The sequence below is a fragment of the Trichomycterus rosablanca genome, chromosome 7 (assembly GCF_030014385.1).
Source record: "Trichomycterus rosablanca isolate fTriRos1 chromosome 7, fTriRos1.hap1, whole genome shotgun sequence".
NCBI lineage: Eukaryota > Metazoa > Chordata > Actinopteri > Siluriformes > Trichomycteridae > Trichomycterus > Trichomycterus rosablanca.
The window spans coordinates 34,833,226-34,854,915 of record NC_085994.1 but is presented as its reverse complement, the minus strand read 5'-3'; the positions used below and the strand labels follow the sequence as shown (position 1 = coordinate 34,854,915).

Below are 21,690 nucleotides of genomic sequence, written 5' to 3'. Positions count from 1 at the left end.
GGGTTAAGGGCCTTGCTCAAGGGCCCAACAGTGGCAACCTGGCAGTGGTGGGGCTTGAACCGGCAACCTTCTGATTACTAATTCAGTACTTTACCCACTAGGCTACAGCTTCGTAGTGTTTAATTTTTCTGTATGTGCGTGTAATAAACATCTTTCATGCTGGGATTTTAACTGTGCTGTACACCTGACTGAAGAAACATAATAAGTTCAAAAGATTTTACTCAAGGTTTCTTTTTTTCAGCTTACCTATTTGTGGTGCTGAAACACCAAATTAAGGAACCCTGGCTGTGGTAAAATTCAACCTCACTGTGTATCTATAACCACCTCCTGACATTAATCACTTGTCTGGTTAAAATATAAACGCTGTTAGAAACACACTTGCGTTTGGAACTGAATTAAAACATGTTTTGAAATATAAAAGCATGGTGCGCTGTTTTTGCTGTACAATGTCCAACACTTCTACCACAGTCCATCCAGAACACTCCCTGTGAAAGCAAATAATAGCCTCTCAGCAGTCACGAATCATATTTGAGGCAGGAAAAAATAACTCCAGAACATTTCAACAGCTCGAGAGCCGGATACATTGTAGTAATGCCAGCACATTCATTTTATGACATGTGTTTTACTTTCTACAGACAAAACAAAAGCTAACTACTGGATGCACTTAACTTGCTGAATATTTTGACCTAGATAGACACAGACTGAAGCTGTTCGGTTTCTGTATTGTGTTTAACTAACAGCAAAAACATTCCTCCTTTGCTTCTGAAATCTAAATGAGCGAGTTGTCAGGGTCAAACAACTGGCCAAAAACACTGCTGATAACCCACTTAACTGTGGATGACAGATATATATATATAAGGAGATAACTCACAGACTTCTTAAGCTTTTTTTCAGAAACAAACATTAAGTTATCTTTTTTTTGTTATTATCTCTGCAAACAAAAAAAACTGAACCCTTCAATCCTGAACAGACAGTAATGTTTTTTACACAATGTGTTTTTTTTCTCAAATTTTTCCCCTAATCTAGTCGTATCTAATTACCCTGATTGTGTTATGCTTCAAACTGGGCAAGATAACTGGTAACACAGACAGTTTATCATCACTTTAGCAAAATTGCTTATATGCAAAGGCATCATTTTGTGATTAATCATTATCGGGGGCATGTATAAACTAACTGGAATCAGTTTAACATATAAAAATTGAACCCAGAAAATCTGGGCGCCCAGGTGGCACGGCGGGAAATTCCACTAACACACCAGCGCAGAGATTCTGAACTTCTCAGTTCGAAACTAAGCATTGCTACCGGTCGACTGGGCGCCATCTAGCGGGCACAATTAGCAGTGCCTGCAGCAGACGCTAATTCTCTACTGTGTCTGCTTGGACGGGATGACCGGACTATGTGGGTGGGGTCTTCTAACGCTGTGCATAGACCCTGATAAGCAGACTGCGCACGGGTCGTCGGAGGCGTGAGCAGGAAATATACCTTCCTCGAATGCAATCAGGGACCCCCAGCAGCAGAGGACAAAGTGACTATTTTAAATCGGGAGAAAATGCATAAATAAATGATAAAAAAATTTGATATTTTGTTTAGCCTATTTAAATAAAACATAGCCAACAATTCATTAGTTGTAGCTTTACATCCTAGCATTTTTTCTAAGATTCTCTGCTAAACCAAAAGCAACAAACATCCTTTAAAATCATAGTAGCTGTTTAATGTTAGGTGATTATAGTCACATAAGCAAGAAAACATGTTAACAGCTGATACTGCACTATACTAAAGATGAAGTACTTGCACAACGTTTTACAGTACTTTTACTAAAACATGTATCTCTGTATAATCACTTAATATTACACAATGCTTACTTGTCCAAAAAGTACTAGAGATGTGGAACAAGTACACATCTGGAACTGTACAAGACATTTACATAATGGAAAAACAAGAGGTGCGTAAATCATCAGAACAAGCAGATTGTGGGACTATCAGTGTTTTTCCTGCTAGCAGACAAGCCACTCAGCAGGCTGCTGATAAAGTGGTTCCTAGAATTAAAATGTATATATACACTGATCAGCCATAACATTAAAACCACCTCCTTGTTTCTACACTCACTGTCCATTTTATCAGCTCCACTTACCATATAGCACTTTGTAGTTCTACAATTACTGACTGTAGTCCATCTGTTCTTCAAAAGGTCAGGAACCCCACAGAACCACCACAGAGCAGGTATGATTTAGGCGGTGGATGATTCTCCAGAGCACTGCAGTGACAATGACATGGCGGTGGTGTGTTAGTGTGTGTTGTGCTGGTATGAGTGGGTCAAACACAGCAGCGCTGCTGGAGTTTTTAAATACCGTGTCCACTCAATGTCCACTCTATTAGACACTCCTACCTAGTTGGTCCACCTTGTAGATGTAAAGTCAGAGAGGATCGCCCATCTATTGCTGCTGCTTGAGTTGGTCATCTTCTAGACCTTCAGCAATGGTCACAGGATGCTGCCCATGGGGCGCTGTTGACTGGATATATTTTTGGTTGGTGGACTATTCTCAGTCCAGCAGTGACAGTGAGGTGTTTAAAAACTTCAGCAGCGCTGTTTCTTATCCACTCATACCAGCACAACACACACGAACACACCACCATACATGTCAGTGTCACTGCAGTGCTGAGAATGATCCACCACCTGACCATTGAAGAACAGCGTGAAAAGGGTCTAACAAAGCATGCAGAGAAACAGATGGACTACAGTCAGTAATTGTAGAACTACAAAGTGCTTCTATATGGTAGGTGGAGCTGATAAAATGAACAGTGGGTGTAGAAACAAGGAGGTGGTTTTAATGTTCTGGCTGATTAGTGTATTTTATGTAATGCTTTTTTTTTTTCCAGTAATTCTGGAGCACCAGCAGTGGTGGGCCAGCTCATTAGACCACTGAGCTACCAAAGCTGCCCAAAAACCTCATATTAATGACTATCATTGCAGCTGTAGTACAACAAAAAAAGCTTGGAAGTCTGTTTAGAAGCAAACATAAATCTGTTTATAGTAAGAGATGAAAAGGTCCGACACGTACGACTGGAAAATGCCACGGATAAAAAAAGTCTTACTCTGTGCCAACGGGAATTTGGTTGGCTGATTAATGACACTAATCAAACTTGTTTGGACTATGTTAGTTTAATAAATCTAAGAAAGTAGCTCTTAAAGTAAAGAAAACAGAACATTCCAACACAGGGTATCAAAAGCCTTGAAGACTTCAAGACAAGACATGATCAAAACACATTTTTTACCAATGACATAATTTGTACCATGACATACATTCATGTCTTCTCCGTATCTGCAGCTAATACATGCACTTTGATCTTGGTTTATTAAATACAGAAACATTTTCCTCTCCAGTTATCAGCACGGTAGCCAAATAAATGAGCAGTGATAAATCCATCTACTACCCACAATTTTTAGTACTTACTAAAAGACCACAACATTTTATAGAACTTCAGAAGAGATTAGTTTAACCCTGAGACTCCTCCAGATGGCTCTGATTTAATTTTTTTTGTCTGCGGTAAATGGTGCATTGAAAGATCTATCGTCATCCGAAACAGTGGGTACAAGAACGTATTTAAAGAACGGATACTCCTACCAAATGGAAATGATGGAGATAAAGAGATAAATTAGCACTTTTAATTAGTTGTGTTATCCAAAAAACATCTTAAAACAGGTCTGCTATGTTTGCTTGTTTGGTTGGTTGATTCTTTACACCATGCCATCTACTAGGCTATTTTCATGGTAAGATACAAGTTCTGGCTTTAAAAAGTCAGGGTGGAGGTTAACTTATTTCTCTACTTGAATATTTCAGGCTCCATAAAAGTGTTACATATATTTCACACTGTTTCTTAAATGGCATTTTTAAGACCTAGTGTGTCTAATAAGCTAATCCGAAACTAAAGATTTATTTGTAGTCGTTTACAGAGTAGAATTTAGTCCTAGTGTTTATCTCGTTTACTTCTTAACTCTCAAAGGGGGTAAAGGGGAGCCTGATCTTCCTGTTAGTAAATAGGATTGGGTGAGCTTTGTGTTTCTATATGGCATCTTGTGTAAAGCCATGGTCATGCAAGCATTACATCACCATGGGCTTATATTTACATTTTTGGCATTTATCAGATGCTTTTATCCAAAGTGACTTACAATATACAGTTCAAACAATTGAGGGTTAAGGGAGTTACTCAAGGGCCCAACAGTGGCAAGATGGCAGAAGTGGGGTTTGAACCAGCAACCTTATTCTTACTAGTCCAGTACCTTAACAGGCTACAACTGTCCTGCACTGCAAATGTCACCTGACTGTGGAACAACTGTCTTTCAGTAGCTTCTAATCACTAAATACATGGGCATAAGGTAATAGTTCAGGTTTTCTTTCTGAGCTTTGCTAAATGACCATTGTTGTATGATTTTATAAATAATTGTGCAAACTGTATATTAAAAATCCAGTCATTATCTCCCAAGAGTAGATTCTGAAGTGGACTTCTGTTGTTGTAGCCCAAGAGTAAAGGCAGGCCATTCTTCCCTGACCTCTCACATAAAAGCATTGCCATCCACAGAATTGCAACTCACTGGATGTCATTCTGTGTAAACTGTAGAGTATTGCAGATAAAAACGAACAGTCAATTAAAACCAGTTCATTTAGCACCAATTATACCACAGTCACTCAGGTCCATTTTTCCATTGATGTTTGATGTTGATTCATTCATTCACAATTGTTCATTCATTAATTACAAGCGTGCTGAGATACGTTCAGGTCAATAAGACAAATAACTACCTGAACACACTACAGACACAACAGCTGAGAATATAAGAAAGACTAATCTGGCCAAGAAGGAGACATCAATGGCACCAGAGAGAACAAAAAGAACAAAACAATCTCCCTTAAACTGATACCACGAGAAAAATGCATACAATGCTAAAAAAAAAACAAATAGCCAAAAACGTGATGGCATCCACCTTCCATTGTAGTGTGTCTAGGCATTCAACACAACAACGTGTAAAAATAAAGATGTAAGCCTATACAGATGTGAGAAAAATGCCTGGGAGTTTCCTGTTCAAGCATGACTCTGTCCGAGTGCACAAAAGAAGGTCCACAAGGACATGGTTTGCGTTTGGTGTGAAGGTACTCTAGTGGCCTGCAGACAGAACCTGGCTTGCAACTGTTGTTCCAATTCATCTTAAATGTTTTAAAATGAGATTGTGGCTCTCTTCCAATGCTCTGTTGACTAAATTGGTACAAATTTCCCTCAAACATACTCTTCCAAGTGTTCCTAGAAAAAAAAAAAAAAAGTAAGGAGTGGGGCGAATTCCATATCAATGCCTTTGGATTAATAATGGGATGTCTAACAAGCTATTAGTTATTTAGTGTAGTTACACAAACATCTAATCTGGGAAAGGAACAAATGTTAACCAATAACTTTTTTTATATTGCCCTTTTACTCCAAGTTAAACCAGCAGCTATTCACTTCACATCATACTAATTATTCTGAGTATTCATAAGTCAAGCTTATTGTTGGTCTGTTTGAGTCCGTTTCTACATCCCAATATTTAAATATGTTATATTAGTACTCAGCATTTACACAATACGATCATCCAAACCTGGTCTTCTAACATCTTTGTTACAAACCAATACATCATTACTGTACACAATCCCTGATCAGGAACATAAAGCTGTTAAAATTACAGTCATATCTTGTTTTTGAACGTAAAACAGGAAAATAAGAATATCCGTGCTGACCAGTCTACTGAACATCTGGGAAGCGCAAGAACTGAACACAAATGTTTCTCAGTGCAGATGTGACAGCTGGATGAGCAAACCATTTCCAGAGGTTAGACACAGTCAGGCAGTCAGGCAAACTCAAATATGTTTTGAAAGAATTGACCTCCAAAACAGGCTTTCTTTAACAGGCTTTTCTTTATGTTGCCATCTACTCTGTTCTCAAAGTTTTTTTAGCAAGTATTTGAGCAGTCTTGGCCAAAACATCCTTTAAATTTCCATTTCATGTGTAAATGGGGCTGGATTCGGTTTGTAAAGTCTTTGTAAAAAATTGGCAACGAAACCGTCTATTCATTTAATTACCATAGTGATTGAATTATAATGGTTGGTTTTCATGTCCAGTCTAGGAAACCCAGAAACAGAATGGACCTGCAAATCACCTTCCTTTGCGTTGCATTTTTCCAGCGTTGTATTGCCATCGCAAACACGTATTTGGTTTAGCGTGTAGCCACTGATGCACCACTGCTTTCACATCATCATTACATGAAAATATTCTTTCCCTTAAAGCTTCTTTGAGCGTCCAAAAAGGTGGAAATCAGATGGTGCTAAATCCGGACTATAAGCTTATAAGTCATAGTGTTATCAGACCTTACTTTGGTGGTAAATACATTAATACACCCCCCCCCCCTTCCCCAAGCTCTGCCATTACACAACCAAACGTGACCGTTCTCATTTATGAATGAAACAGCTGAGTTGACTTTACCCAAACCATTACAGCACTGGAAAAGTAAAGCCTAGCATTAGAAAGTGCTGTAAGTTTATGCTCCAGTTGCATAGTTCCAGTGGGAAAATGTAATTCACAAAAACCCTCATGATCAATGACTTTTCTTTAAGTAATTTAATCTAAAAAGCAGGAAAAATGCAAAGGAGAAGTGGTGAAAATAGAAACTGCTGACAGGGCAAAAGTATTTGCACCACACAAATAAACAAAACGCTTAGTCCGGTCTAGACTTTTTCCATGTTTAGATTTTTTTCCCTCTGTGTAGAGGCCAGATGTTTGAGTTTGAGGTGCTTTCGTGATATCAAGACTGCTTTAATAATGCAAAACAAGTTCCTTTACGTTAGCTTATCTGTGGGCTGTCTTTGTGGCAGGAAAGGTCGTGTTCAAAGATTTTATTTATCAGTATAAATCTGTTACAGTTTTGTTGTGTTCAATAAGTTTGTTATATTGGTTTTACCTGTGATTTCAGTTTTGTAATGGTGCCATGACTGCCTTGGTGTTGGTAAAGATTTCTTTTATGCTCTCTGGTGTTAAAGGTTGCCATTTTTCCCGGTTGTAAATAATGCATTCCAATAACAGGTGTTTGAAAGGTGGGTTTGACATGGTTTGCAGTCTTCAGGAACATGCGTCAGCCTGGTGCGTCCAGCGCAGCATCTTGTGTATAATGTTTGGTCCAAATGGTTATAAAGACGATTGATCATTTGCCTTTTGTTAGTTTGTAATTTGTTAGTTTAGCACCTGCTCCACTCAGTTTGTCATTTGTTCTTTGTATATGCACTTATACGGGGTTTAAGTGGTTATGCCGAATTAAAAACTGAATCAAAATTTGACACATGATCAGTGGTCAGGCTTCACTGACAGACTGTCACCTGCCCAGTTACCCAATCTAACCGATCCCACTAGGTGTGTTATAGCATCATAGCATTGTAATAACACACTATGACTAATGAATTGACAAACATTACCATAAATATTTTATGCTACAGTTAAGTTAATCCTCCCTAAAAACAGAGACCTACAAGTATTTCCGAGAGGAACATAACTGACACTACAGTTTTTGATTAATGGCTAACAGTTCTATATTCTAAATCTGTTTGGTGTTTATGCAGTTAAAATCCAATTTATTGGCCAATTAATTAATAACTAAATGTTTTATAACTTGGTATTTCTTCTACACGCAGCATTTAATGGCCTTGCCATGATTGTTACCTTATTTACACGGATAAGCCACAATATCAAAACCACCAACTGGTAAAGTGAATCACATTTATTGTCTATATACAAGTACACCTGACAAGGGGTGGGATATATTAAGCAGCATATGAACAGTCAGCTTTTGAAGTTGTTGAGAGTAAGCAGTTGTCCAGCCATCACAATTCGGCCCTTGTCAAGAGTATCTCTAAGGCAGCTGCATGCAATGGTTATTACCTACCAAAAGTGGTCTAAAGAAGGACAACCACTAACCTGTGAAAGGGTCATGGATGCATAAGGCTCACCGATACATGTGGGGGATAAGGGGTAGCCTATCTAGTTTAATCCCATGCTGGTGATTATATGTCAGAACATCTTTGTATGGGGCTGCATAGCTGCGGACAGATCAGAGTGCTCATGCCGACCCAGATCCATTGCTGAAAGTGGCTGCAATTAGCATGTGAGCATTAGAACTGGACCATGGAGCAATGGAAGCAACTGGCCTGGTAATTACTTGCTGGGAAACCTTAGATCCTGGCATTTATGTAGATGTTAGTTTGACGTACCACCCACCTAAACATTGTTGTCTGTGGGATTTTGTGCCTATTACATCAAAAGAGCGTTTGTGAGGTCAGACACTGATGCTGATGATAAGGCCTGGTACACAACAGACAAAAATTCACTTTGATTCATCAGTCCACAAAGCAGCCTAAGGCTAATCAAGTTTCTTTTGGCAAAAGTAAGACAAGCCTATACGTTCCTTTTGGTTAGCAGTGGTTCTTACCTTGCAGCTCTCCCATGGTTTAAAATATAATACACTCATACCAGTGCAACATGATACCATGTCATTACCATGTTTGTGTCATTGCAGGGCTAAAAATAGCCCTGAGAATTATTGGGATAAAGTGGAATGGTAGGTGTGAGTATAGACTGGGTGTGTAGGTGTTCAAAGGGATTAACGTTAGGGTTCTATGCAGGCCAGTAGAGTTCCTCCCAACCAGACTGAAGTCTTTATGGCACAGTTATGCTTGAATGGAAGACAGCCTTGCCCAAAATACATTGCTAGCTGTATAGGTCTCTTAAATATACTCCTAGGTACTGTATTTATGTTAATTTGTTAACATAATGTTACTTGGTTTGTGGCAAATCTAGATATATAGAATATATAAAAATATCTAGAATATATATATATAGTAATACATAGAATATTATGTGAAATAGATGTATTACTACTCCATATAATAAAACCAAAGACCTGTATACCAATGATGAACTTAATTTGGCTAACCAAATGGCAGTTAGCTGGCCAAACAGCTAACTGATAGCAGAAAGACACTGGGCATTCCATAAAAGGATAAAAATATGGCATATTCCAAACCTTCTTAGTATTATTCCAGACTTCAAAACAGATATACTGAAATGTATCATCATTAACAATAGTCCTGCTTTGAGCTTTAATGTTCCAATGTTGTTTAATGCTGTGATTCTGTAAACCCATTAGCAATTTAACAACATAACATGGAACTGTTAAAAAAAATACCATCCCTAGATACCAACCAGGATTTCACTTTAATTTCATTTTAAGGTTGAAGTTTTGTGTAACATTAGAAGGAATCATTTAATACAACTGGAAATACTGGTTTGGACTGGTCAAACTATGCCCACAATGTTTCTCACCTCTCCCTCATGACCTCACCTTGGTGAAAGTTGGCATGACTGATAAATAACTAAAATGTTTACTTAAGGGTGTATCTACAGTCATTTTTGCCATGCATTAAAATACACAAATGCCTGAGTAAAGGAGCACTAGGATCCACCCAAATACTTCAAAGTTGAACCAGCTACTGCATGTGCGCCATTAACATCAACAATGTTCAGTTTATAGGTTACAACAGATCACATCTGATGAAGGGCTGGCATGAAACTGAGTGAGTCAGCGATGGTTTTGACTCACGTTTTAATAACTGGCACTTTATTTCTTACCATGGATGGAGCTTCCAGATAAAGCCTAAAGGCGCATAATTTAAGCCAGATCTACCCCAAGATAATTAAGCTTAACTGATCTGGGCATGCCAGGGTGTATGTTCTATAATCATACCAAGTCTGGCCTAATTAATGTCAAAGAGTATAAGACATGCTGAATGTGCTACAAGCATCCATGTAAGCTGCTGATGAATAAGAAGGTCAAAGTATTTCACTGAGAAGAAGACAAAAGAATACAAAACCTGGTAAAATGGTCAGTTATAGCAGTTTAACAAGCACACCTACCTTTGAACATCTGTGAACAAATTCATGGTCGTTTGACAACACATGCAATAGTTTTAACTATTGCTGAGGAGTCACATTTGCCTCGTTTAGCCCACTTCAGTTTTGGCTGAACAAAATCTGCCAACACTCCCTAAAGAACTAAGAAATGTGATTCTGAAATCACCACCCAAAGGACATCCAAAACCTTTTTAACCTGTAAAAGATGTTTCACACCTGGAGTACACAAACCATGCTTAAATATGGCAACATGCATTGAAAGTTATGCAGTAGTAAACTCATTCTTGGGATTCACACTTGCCCTAGTTTTCCTTTACTCCTCAACTTGGGTGTACCGTAGTACCATATGTTCTTGGCAGAAGACTGCTAACTAGCCAAAGTTGGCTAAAATCCACTAGCGCTCAGTTAGGAAACAAGTTGAAACATTGGCTTTGCTGTAAACACTGGAGGAAAATACATAAGGTCATAGTGAACGCAGTAGAGTTGCATGTTCAAGCCAAATTAAACGCTTCGTTTAAAGACACTCAAGAAGTAAGTACTTCCTTAAAAGTAAGTACTTCCTCTAAACCCTTTTAAATATCCCTACAGTAAAATGGTACTTTAAACAACATCGTTTTCCTTATTATAGGTTTAAAACTAGCTTAAGAAAATGCTGGTCAGTTTATTTCTAATCTGATGACATAATGGAACAGTAACAGCCGAGTCTAAATCAAAATCAAAAGCTGTGGTAACCAAGTAACCACAAAGCAGAGAAAGTCATTTTGGTGAAAAGTCAACGTTGATTTCCCTACAAGAGTTGTAACTGCACGTGACAAATATTTTTGAAAATTGCAAGATCAAAAACATTTCTGTTCCAGCACATGTGGCTTGCATATTTTGCCTCACAGATGTGCTCATCGGCGCAATGGAGGAAACATGAATTGAACCCCAATCTCACATTTACACCAGTAATCAAATGATTCCAGCCAAAATATTCCTTACTTATTTTTTTTAATGCATTTTCTTCCTTTTTCTCCCAATTTTAGCTGACTCCCGCCCCGATTGAGGAGAGCGAGACTGTCACATGCCCCCTTCAACATGTGCGCAGTAGCCGACTGCATCATTTCACCTGAACGAGTTCATATGCCGATCAGCTTTGTGTACGGAGAGCCACACCCTGATCAGCATTATTCCTCGACTCTGTGCAGATGCCATCAACCAGCCAGCAGAGGTTGTAATTCGCTCAGTTATGAGGAGTCCCTATCCGGCTTGTCCTACCCTATGAACAACAGCCAATCGTTGTTCATGCAGCTGCCCAGCCTATTCGATACGATGTATTCAAAATCCCAGCTCTGGTGTGTTAGAGTGGTTTACCACTGTGCCACCTGAGCGGCACCCAAAATATTCCTTAAAAAGATCTTTTAACAAATCTAGTTATTAGCCCAGCAATTAAGAATGTCAAAGTAACAAAAGTCAAAAGTAAGACAGAAATCAAAATGCATTCAATCTTATCCTTCATTTTTGGTCTGGTTCTTATGTTGAGGATTATGATGGCAGAAGACTAAGAAAGCCTAGACTTTTCTATCCTCAGACACAGATTTTAGCATTTCCTGTGGTATTGCCAGGTGTTTCCAGGCCAGCTGAGAGATAAAATCTCTCCGACAAGTCCTGGGTGTCCTGGGTTCGCACAGTTATTTCCATTCAGTGGGCAAACCTCCAAAGGTTTCAATGGGAGCCAACCAGAACACATCCAAACCACTTTAACAGGCTCCTCCCAATTTGTAGAAGCAGTGATTCCCCTGAAGGACCGAGCTCTTCATCAATGTACGTTGTTCCACTATGTTCATCAGGACTTGGGTTAGAGCCTAGCCTCCAGTCAGCATTTGTGAGGAGTTTTGTGAACTCTGCTAATGTGTGTGTGGGTGCCTCCAGGTACTTTTCCTGAGTTTCTTTCAAAGTCCCAAAAACATACATGTGTAAAACACAACCCTGACCAGGAAAAGCTGTTAGTTAAAACAACTACACAGTGCATTAAGTGTATTCATGTAAATATATTTGCACAAGTGCTCATGCACAGATGGTTTTAGTGTTTAGGAACATTATGACAGTAACATTACGAGGAATCACAGGGTTTTAGGGCTGGGAAAACAGACATTTTACTTTTTAGACCACTTCCCATCCCAGTACGAGTGGAATGAGTATTCAAATATAGCACCACAGGAGGATGAAAATGATTACAACTGCAGATGTTCTACTAAAAACACTGCGAGAAGAATTTATATGTACAGACTAAAAATAGTCCCCTGGTTGCTTTACATTGCAACTGATTTGATGTGATGAAGGATTTTTCCTAAAGATTGTACTTTTTATTTCTGAAATTCAAAATCTGTGCATTATGAAAAATTCTAATTAGAGGAACAAAAACGATTACAGTTTTTGGGAAAACAGTAAACCCCGTGTATGTGAAGAACTTAATTTGGTTCCATAGACAAATCCCAAGACGTTAATTTGCATTTATTAATTTTTAATAGCAATGAAGCCATTGTAAAAACGCAAAGCTCAAGCCCAATTGGATATTAACATCATACAATCACAACACAGATGGGTAGGTCAATTGGCACAGAACAACACTAGCCACTAACCATTGCTTTCCTTAGCAGAAAATACTATAAAACAGTAAATACTGTTCATGTGAGACAAAACTACATCGGTTTTAAAATAAACTGTAGCAGCATTAGCATCTCCCTAAGCCAAGCGTAAATGCTTTCTTCATAGATTTCACAACAAGTTTTCAAAGTTATAAAAAGGAAGGTAGGAAAAAAAGCCAGAAGTAACTTAAAACAACGACCTGATGGTCATTGCATGCAGGACAACCAGAAAGCAGCAGGAACAACAGCAACACAGAATTACTTTGCAAACAAGCATTAAGCAAAACAGAACACTATTTACACTCTGATCAGGGAAAAAAAATAGCAATAGCAAAAAATGGCAATAGTCAAGTCAATCTCCTGAACTGAATTTCACTGAAAACACTGCGAGAAGAATTAACATGTACAGACTAAAAATGTATAGTGTATAGTAGACTTTGAAATTACGAGTACAGTGGTACCCTTAAGACGTTGGAGAATTAAGACTGCTTGGCCAAACGTAAGGGGTAAAATTAGAGCCTGGGAAAAGTACTACAAAATAATGGCATTACTGTAGATATCACGAAGCTTTACTTAATTGCTAAGGTGTTGTAGGCAGTTAGTTATGGTCATTTGTGTCTAAATAGTTCTTTTCACATTCCTTCTCACTTCTCATATTCATGTCTTTGAATACTGTACATCCATTCTTGATCACGTTAAAAAGTATAAAGTCACACACATTGTGTGTTTGGTAGCAAAACCGACCAAAATTAGTGACTGAAGATTATGTTAATTACTGCAAATGACCAGATAAACCCTGATCTGATCCACACCCTCACTACACTCCCTAAAATGATGGCAGGCAATTACTTCTTACCTTTTAAACAGACACCCTACACACAAGTAAGGCTACACTATTGTTATGGTAACACTACGATAAACACCTCCCTCTGAATTCCTGTTAATCATCTTAAATAACATTCATAACATTCCTCAATCATGCACAAGCACTGATTCACCCACCATCAAACCTGCCCTACAGCCACGAGGACACATCAGACTGAACCTGGGTGGTGTCTGCTAAATGGATACCAGAGAACTGAATGAATGGAATTAGCAAACGATCATATATGGGATTTAATTGTCACTAATGAATCAATAAACATAAATGGAACAAATTCCACAAGTGAGGAGTGTTCACTGTTTTCAGATTCTTACTTCTATACACGACTAGCATAATGCAATTACCTTTCAATCAAATATGCATGTTTCATCGGCATAGAAACAAAGCTAAAACTTCAAAACTAAAATATTTAAAGATTCGTTATTACTTGTCTAACATTCAGATGAGTCATTTGAGTCATCAGTGCATTTCACAATCCCAAAACGACCCATTTAGAACTGAAATAACAGAGCAATGTGTTCCTCAGAGCAGAAAGACTCAAATGTGCCAAGTAAAACCCAAAACAATCAGTGTCTTCAGAAATCATGTGCCAAATTTCACAATCTTGAAATCTTTGCAGGACTTTTGTCCAATCACTGCAAAATGTTCAGACCAAGCATGTGCAGATAAGCTATACATGCTTTAATAATTGGTTAGCATGCAGTTTACCAATCAATATTACCAATAAAGACAGGACAAGTTCCTGAACAAATTATTACAACATTAATGTAACATTTTGTGAACCACAAAGAACGTCAAGGTTTGTGGTAGAGAGGGGGAAGCATTTCACTTCATAAACATTGATTTTAAATCTGTTTCCTGTATCCTGTTCTTGTGTATCTTATTTCTATAAACTAGTCTAAGACTGTTTTACCAATCAGTTGAGCTTTACCTCACTATTTTCTGTGCAGCAACCTCGAAGCCTATGTCATTCTAAAGCTTATTTGACTGTGGACACTGTCAACCATGTTCTAGCAATTTTTAACTAATGGCAGACCTGTTTTTTTTTAATTCTCAAAAAAAAATTAATTCTCAAACCTCCCCTTTCAGGCTTCTTCTTAGCACAAGGTAACAGTTAGCACCAGTGGGCCCAGCCAATAAAAAAACGTAAGGATCATTACTAACAGAAGTGTGAATGGCGAACAGCAAATACTACAGCATTTGTCAAGTGTTTGTCAAACTCAGAACTTGAAGAAAAAACAACTCACTCTGCAATCAGGGCAGTGCTAACCACATCCTGCTCCTGCAAACCTCATTTAGCTTGGCTCAGAAAGCCTCTGAGCTTTTCTGTGCATGCTAGCGAAAAGCATTTCACACTGCATCCTCTCTCCTGACTGAATAATGACTTATTGTTCAAATGAAGGGTTAGTTTAAAACAAAAACATAATAATATTTTTAATTTTACACATAATATGTTCTTGCACTGAAGCTACATTGCTAATGTTGCTACCAATTCTAGGCCAAATTACGTAGGAAAAAAAACCCATATAAAATCAAGAAACTAAAATCTTTGTTCCTGCCTTTCCCTATGAACTATTGATCTACAAACCCTGTTAATTGACACAACCCACATATACTTAAATTTACATTTTTGGCATTTAGCAGATGCTTTCATCCAAAGAATCTCACAACTGTGACCAAGTACATATCAAGCACAACTGGGAGTTAACAGCCTTGCTCAGGGGCCCAACAGTGACAACCTGACTGTGGTGGGGCTTGAATGGGCAACTTTCTGATCGCTGGTCCAGTACCTTAACCACTGACCTACTTAAGACTTTAACTCCAAGCTGCAGTAACAATACATTTGCTGTGACTAAACCTATTTTAAAAAAGGACACAAACTTCAACATGCACACATCACCCCACTACACGCCAACTGTGAGCAGTGTGGGTTTTGGAAAACCCACATGGGCCTTGATTATGGAAGATAGCCCCCAATGTGCAAGGTTTATATGCAAGGTAAGAACAAGATTTGGCTAGGTATGTTTTAAGTAGGCCAGTATTGGTTCAAGCTTGTTCGACTAATAAAATAAAGAAATAAAATTCAATGGAATAAAACCCATAAGAAGCCATTAAGGGCAGCGTACACAATGTTTGACCATTTTGCAGGCTGTCACCAGGCAGGCTAGACTTATTTAGAACCGTGCCATGGCCATCCATAAGAAGCACATACTGAAGGCCCAACCATTTGCAACCATGCCAACAAACTCCCAATGTACAAAACGTTTTGCTGAATCATAAATTTTGAAAGTACTGTTTAGTGGATTTGGGCACTGCCTCAGGTAACACAGACATGACATGTTGCCACACCTATTTAACAGCAGTTTCAACATTAGCAAGAACTGTTATTAAAAAAGTTAAACACTCAGCACTACAAAATTACACCATTCACTACAGCCACTCATACATCATATACATGCACACAGGTAACCAAAAAACTGAAAAAAAATGGGGTAACAGAACAACAGATGCTTCAGGAGTATACTGTGTGATACAATTAAACAAATCTTGCTATGCAATTATGCAATATACATGCATTATACATCATCGTTAGTATAAATAGTAGAAACTATATGGTATTACAAACCTTCCAGAGAAAGATTTCACAACCACACATGTAACACAAGGGAATTAAAGATAATTTGCTAACAAGAACAGGCCAAAAGGTCATCTTCCTGTTCACATCCTCAAAGCTGTAAATGCCAACAGCAACTTTCCAACAAGTACTAATATCAAATGTGGTGTCTGAATACCATTTCCCACCATCAGCTTTTACTGATATTAGTTTAAGCTTATACATAAATACTTCTTGTTAGTATTCATTAGTACATAGTAGAAAAGGTACCTGACTGGTCTGCGTCTATGCAGCCCCCTATGCAACAAACTGCAATGCACTGTGTATTCTGACACCTTTCTATCAGAACCAGCACTAACTTCTTCAGCAATTTGAGCTACAGTAGCTCGTCTGTTGGATCGGCCACCCATGACCCTGTCACCAGTTTACCACTGTTCCATCCTTGGACCACTTTTGATAGATACTGACCACTGCAGACTAGGAACACCCCACAAGAGCTGCAGTTTTGGAGATGCTCTGACCCAGTCGTCTAGCCATCACAATTTGGCCCTCGTCAAACTCGCTCAAATCCTTACACTCGTCCATTTTTCCTGCTTCTAACACATCAACTTTGAGGATAAAATGTTCACTTGTTGATTAATATATCCCACCAGCTAACAGGAGACGTGATGAAAGGATAATCAGTGTTATTCCCTTCACCTGTCATATGTCATAATGTTATGCCTAGTCGGTGTAAAGCTCCAAACTTAAGTTATTATTAAAAACATTAAATATGCCAATCAGGTCCCATGAAAAAGGGTACATCTAGGGAATCCTTGCACCTGTGCTATATAAAAAGAAAGGGAAAGGTACTATTTAAAATAAACTGGCATCAAAATGTGAAAAAAAAGAGAAAAAGCACTGTTTCACTGGTGCAAATAAATCAAATGGAAGTTATTATCTGTAAAGAAAACCCCAGATTTTAAATATGACCCAATATGAATACCATATTGAAAGCATAATCATCTTTTTTTTAATAATCAATACAGGAACTGTCCCCCTTCAGCCTCACACATGGTTTTGCTGTTAAATAGTTCACTTTTGTATTTGCATTTTATATTTTTGAGCTTTCAGTTTTTCCCCAATTAGTAGCACATGTGCTCCTATCAAAAACTGTTACAGTTAAGCCCTTTGAGCAGACCCAGATGACCTCCATTCCAGATCAAGAAGACACAAGGAAAAGATCTGAGCGACTTTTCCTCTGCAAAGAGGGCTCATTATTAAGCCACATAATGCAGTCTTAGTCACAAAGGCTGCTCAACATGCTAGCGTGTTTATACAGTCACTAAATTGACATCTGCATTTCAATCTTTAGGAAGGATCAGGTTAGACTTGTGGTGTAAAAGCTTAATAAGTGTAAGGCTGGTGTATTATGTATGGAAAACAGAAGCACATCTGTTCTTCTGAGAAAGAGAATGTCAGTTAAGAACACGATCAAACTGTCACTCAACATGGTTATGGCATAAATGCTTGACCTGAACAGAAAGAGAACCAAGTAGCTTGGATATGACAGATGTAATAGTATATAAAAGGAGTGGGATTTTATTTATACAGGAATTCAAGCCAAATTTAATCCCAGTGTGTCCTTTCATTTCAGAGCAGAAAGTAACACCTAACATGCTGTCAAAACAGCTTTTGACCTGAGGCATGGCTTCCACAAGACATCTAAAGAAGTCCTGTGATATCTGGTACCAGGAAATTACCAGTAGATCTGTACAGTTGTCCAATGCATCCTGTTTTTTAATCCATCTTTTAATTATTTAACTGCCCTATTATAAGGACAATGTTTTTAATCCAAGACATTGCCACAGTCATCTATGACTGGAAGTCAGCGAGCATGATTGTGTGTTCTGGTTAAAAGGGATACCATTGCTATTCCTCTCAATGAACCGAAAAACACTGTAAAAATATAAGTAGTCAGTTTGGTCCCACCTTCCAGTCAATAATGTCCCACAATCACCAGTTTAATAAGAGGTGGTTTGCTGTATTGTCTTGGTGGAAGCATGTGTTAGCCCTACAGAAGAAGTATAATGACTTGATTTACTGGTTAACATGAGTCTTTATTCGTTTCATTGGGCTACAAACCCCTGCTTCAAAACTACCACCCAAGAGTTAGAGTAAAATTCTTCCTTGCACAGTGGCCCATAACCCTCAGTGGACAGTTATACTTGTGTTTCGGGAGCTTAATGTTCATCTTTATGAGAACAAATTAGAAATTTACAATTTACATTTATCATGGCAATACGCACTGAAGTATCCCTTAGTTGTAAGTTTTCCAACAGGAAAAGCATGGTAATGCAATCTGGTGTCGATAAACAGATGATGAAAGAGGTCACTCATTTGTTACTTGTTTCTCATCTCAGTCTTTGATGTCAGTCAGTGCTTCATTTGTTCTTTCTCAATCGGGCTTTGTCTTTGTGCATGCAGTGTACATTGTGCAAAGTCAGTGGGTTTTGTTTTTCAGTGCTGGTCCTAGTTTGGGTCGATTGTCTATTTATACAACTGGATGCACAGCTGTGTGGTTGACGAATTAAAAGAAAAAATAAAATAAAACCATATTCACATCTCTCAGTAATAAAAGCCCTGTGTTGAGAAGGTAACAAAATTACTATGGAAGTACCCACATCCTGGCTACCTGTATTTAGAGCTTATTTCTAAGTTTTGCACAGCTCTAATTAACTATCTGTACCAGCACATCCACCAGTAGCCACTTTTGTCTTGTTAAAACAAGTATTTACAAAATATAGACACCACAAGTATGTGGACACCACTTTTAATTATGTTGCAAAAACAAGATCATGAAATCATAAAACATTGTTTAACTAGTTTGGTGTGGAGGAACTACAGTGGCCACACAGAGCCCAGACTTCAACCATACTGAAAACCTTTGTATAAATTAGAACATCAGTAGCATGTCAAGCCTTCTCATTCATAATCACTGCCTGACCTTATAAAACAATCCAACAGACAAGCTCCAAAATCCTATGGAACACCTTTGTTTCTGAATGGTCACGCTAATGGTCAAGGGTCCACACATTTAGCCATAAAGTGTAGCAAACTGCAAATGACACTTTTTGTATAAAAAAGCAAAAACAAACCTAAGATCTCAAACATATCTTGGCTGTTTAGGAACACTTGATGAGGAAGATTGACTTATGTTTTTGGACAAACCTCATTTAATTCCATCAAAAAAGTGAACCAGAAAGCATTTTTGCTAGCAATGAAGCATTTCCATTACAGCTACAGGCTGTTCAGTGGTCTTTGTACTGTCTTTTCTTTAGTCTGGCTCTGTTAGTGTAAAGCTAAATGGCAGCACAATGACCTAGTGCTCAACCTCATGCCCACTCAGCACTCTGAACTAATCTGTATACACACCCGTCAACACACAGAAAGTGAGGAGATGTGCTTATGTGAGGGAGTTAGACATACAATCAAAAGGTAATGAGCTGGGAGGATTCACTGTGATTTAGGACTTTGTGATTGTCATGACTAAAAAGCAACACATCCAAATTTTAGGGCCAGTTAAAATGTACTGCAGTCATCACTCTCAATCTTAGCCAGTTATTGGTGTGAAATCAGATCAGATTTTTGAGGTAGAACGTCCAGAGGTTGACACATTTTTTATGCAATGCTCCTCCACAAATATAATTATGTTTACTTATGTTACTTAGAAAAACATTAACAAGAAATTTGACCTGATGTGTCCAAAGTTTTCCATAAAACTGTATTTAAAATAATAAAGGAAAGTATGTACATTACTTAAAATTGATAACTAGTCTTTTGTGCTAAATAGGCAATAAGCAATTTGGCCAATTAAGACAAAACCTTATTTGTACTTAACAGGTAGTCCTGAAAATTTGCTAGTGAGTCTATTAAACCCAAACATTGCAGTCAAACTGACTGTAAAGAAATTGGAATCATACTTTTCCAATATCCTTTCTTATTACTGGAAAATAGCATGTTTTAATACAGAAAAACTAAAGGGTTCATTTCAACCCCTCAATAACCATTCCAACCAATTTCTTTCCACCCTACAGCATGCTACATGTTCCAGTAATTGTGCACCAAGAACAGCCTGTATATTTTAATAATAAAGAATTTATAATCTGACACACTAAAGTTTATTCCCATGTGGTTTGTATTTGGTTTGGAAATTTAGAATTTGCAATTTGGATCAAAGCTGCAAAGTTCTGATCTATTGCCGTTAGGAGAAGCTCAATGATCATAAATACATTTGAAGAACTAGTAGTACTGGTCCAAGTCAAATTTGTATGGGTGGTCATGGAAGAAAGGAAACATGCCATAACTCAGCATTTCTACTTTTTGATGTCAGAGCTATTAAATGTGATGTTTTGGTGGTGCAAAACTATAACCAGTTAACAAAGATGGGAAAAACTATTTGGATTGGATCAATTAATAAAATTTTCCCATTTTTACCATATTCTTGGTAAGTGCATGCATTTCATACACCAAGAGAATGGTTAGGGTGCAAATGCTTGACCTGAACAGAAAGAGAACCAAGTGGCTTAGATATGACAGAAGTAATAGCATACAAAAGTAATTCAAATAAACAAGCCTGATTTTGAAACCAAACCTAAGTTAATCCCACTGTCATTTTATTTCAAAGATCAATTAGGTGTGATTTTTATTGTATTTTATTTGTAACAGTACTAAAAATACTATACTGACCAGTGCAGCTTTAATCTTGAATGAGCATAAGCATAATTCCAGACTTCTGACTGACCATAGCAGTGATGCATCATGTTAACCTTAGTACACACAGACTCCTGTTACTACTTCAGACACTGGTTAATGACTGACAAAGGGGTTATGTAACTAGGTAAATCACTATGATCTAAAACAGTATCACGTGTAACATGTAGTAGTTTGTAAAAGACACAAAGCTTATGGTCTAACATAAGTATAGCAGAGTCTGGTGTTTTTGGACAACTGTTAAATAATTAAACAGGCACTCACTGTCAAAAAAGAAAGATTTGACTTATACAGGAGGAATTAAACCCTGATTAAACCCAATATAGAGTGCAAAAACACACAAATTCTTACCAGGAAAGCAGCGTTGCACAGGCTGATCTGAATCCCCAGTTGATCGGTGACACCTGCGTCTGATTTCACCTGCGCGCAAACAAACGCGCACAAACCCCGAAGATAATGTAAAAACAACCGCTATAATTTGACACAGGTGACCACAAGGAAGGCTGGCACAGAAAATACCACCATATAACACTTTCTGAAAGTTTTCCCACGTTGCGAAGATGTAAAACACCACACCGGAGTAACCAGTGCGCTGCTCTTCATGCGACTGCACACCTATCCCCACAGCGCGCGTTTCAGCGTGAGCTTTCAACCCACGTTATTATAGCGTGGCACCATCACAGAAAACACACCCCCATTCCTCATGCCACGTGGATCTATTAAAATAAAGCCGAAGGACTGGCACATGAAGCATGGGTGGGAAATAAAAGTGAAATATTGGTTTTATACAGAAACCGGTTTGTAAAGGCGAGCGGATCTCAGAGCGACACCTGCTGTTC

At 38.1% G+C, this 21,690-nt stretch overlaps 1 protein-coding gene across 1 annotated transcript in view; it reads right to left on the bottom strand.

The window, feature by feature from the left end:
* pdlim2 (PDZ and LIM domain 2 (mystique)) overlaps positions 1-21,427 on the bottom strand; it is a 75,497-nt gene extending 54,070 nt beyond the window's left edge. Inside the window, exon 1 of the mRNA XM_062999302.1 lies at positions 21,203-21,427. The gene's annotated coding sequence lies outside the window, so the exon portion shown is untranslated. The remainder of the gene's footprint in view (positions 1-21,202) is intronic.
* Positions 21,428-21,690: the final 263 nt, after the last annotated feature.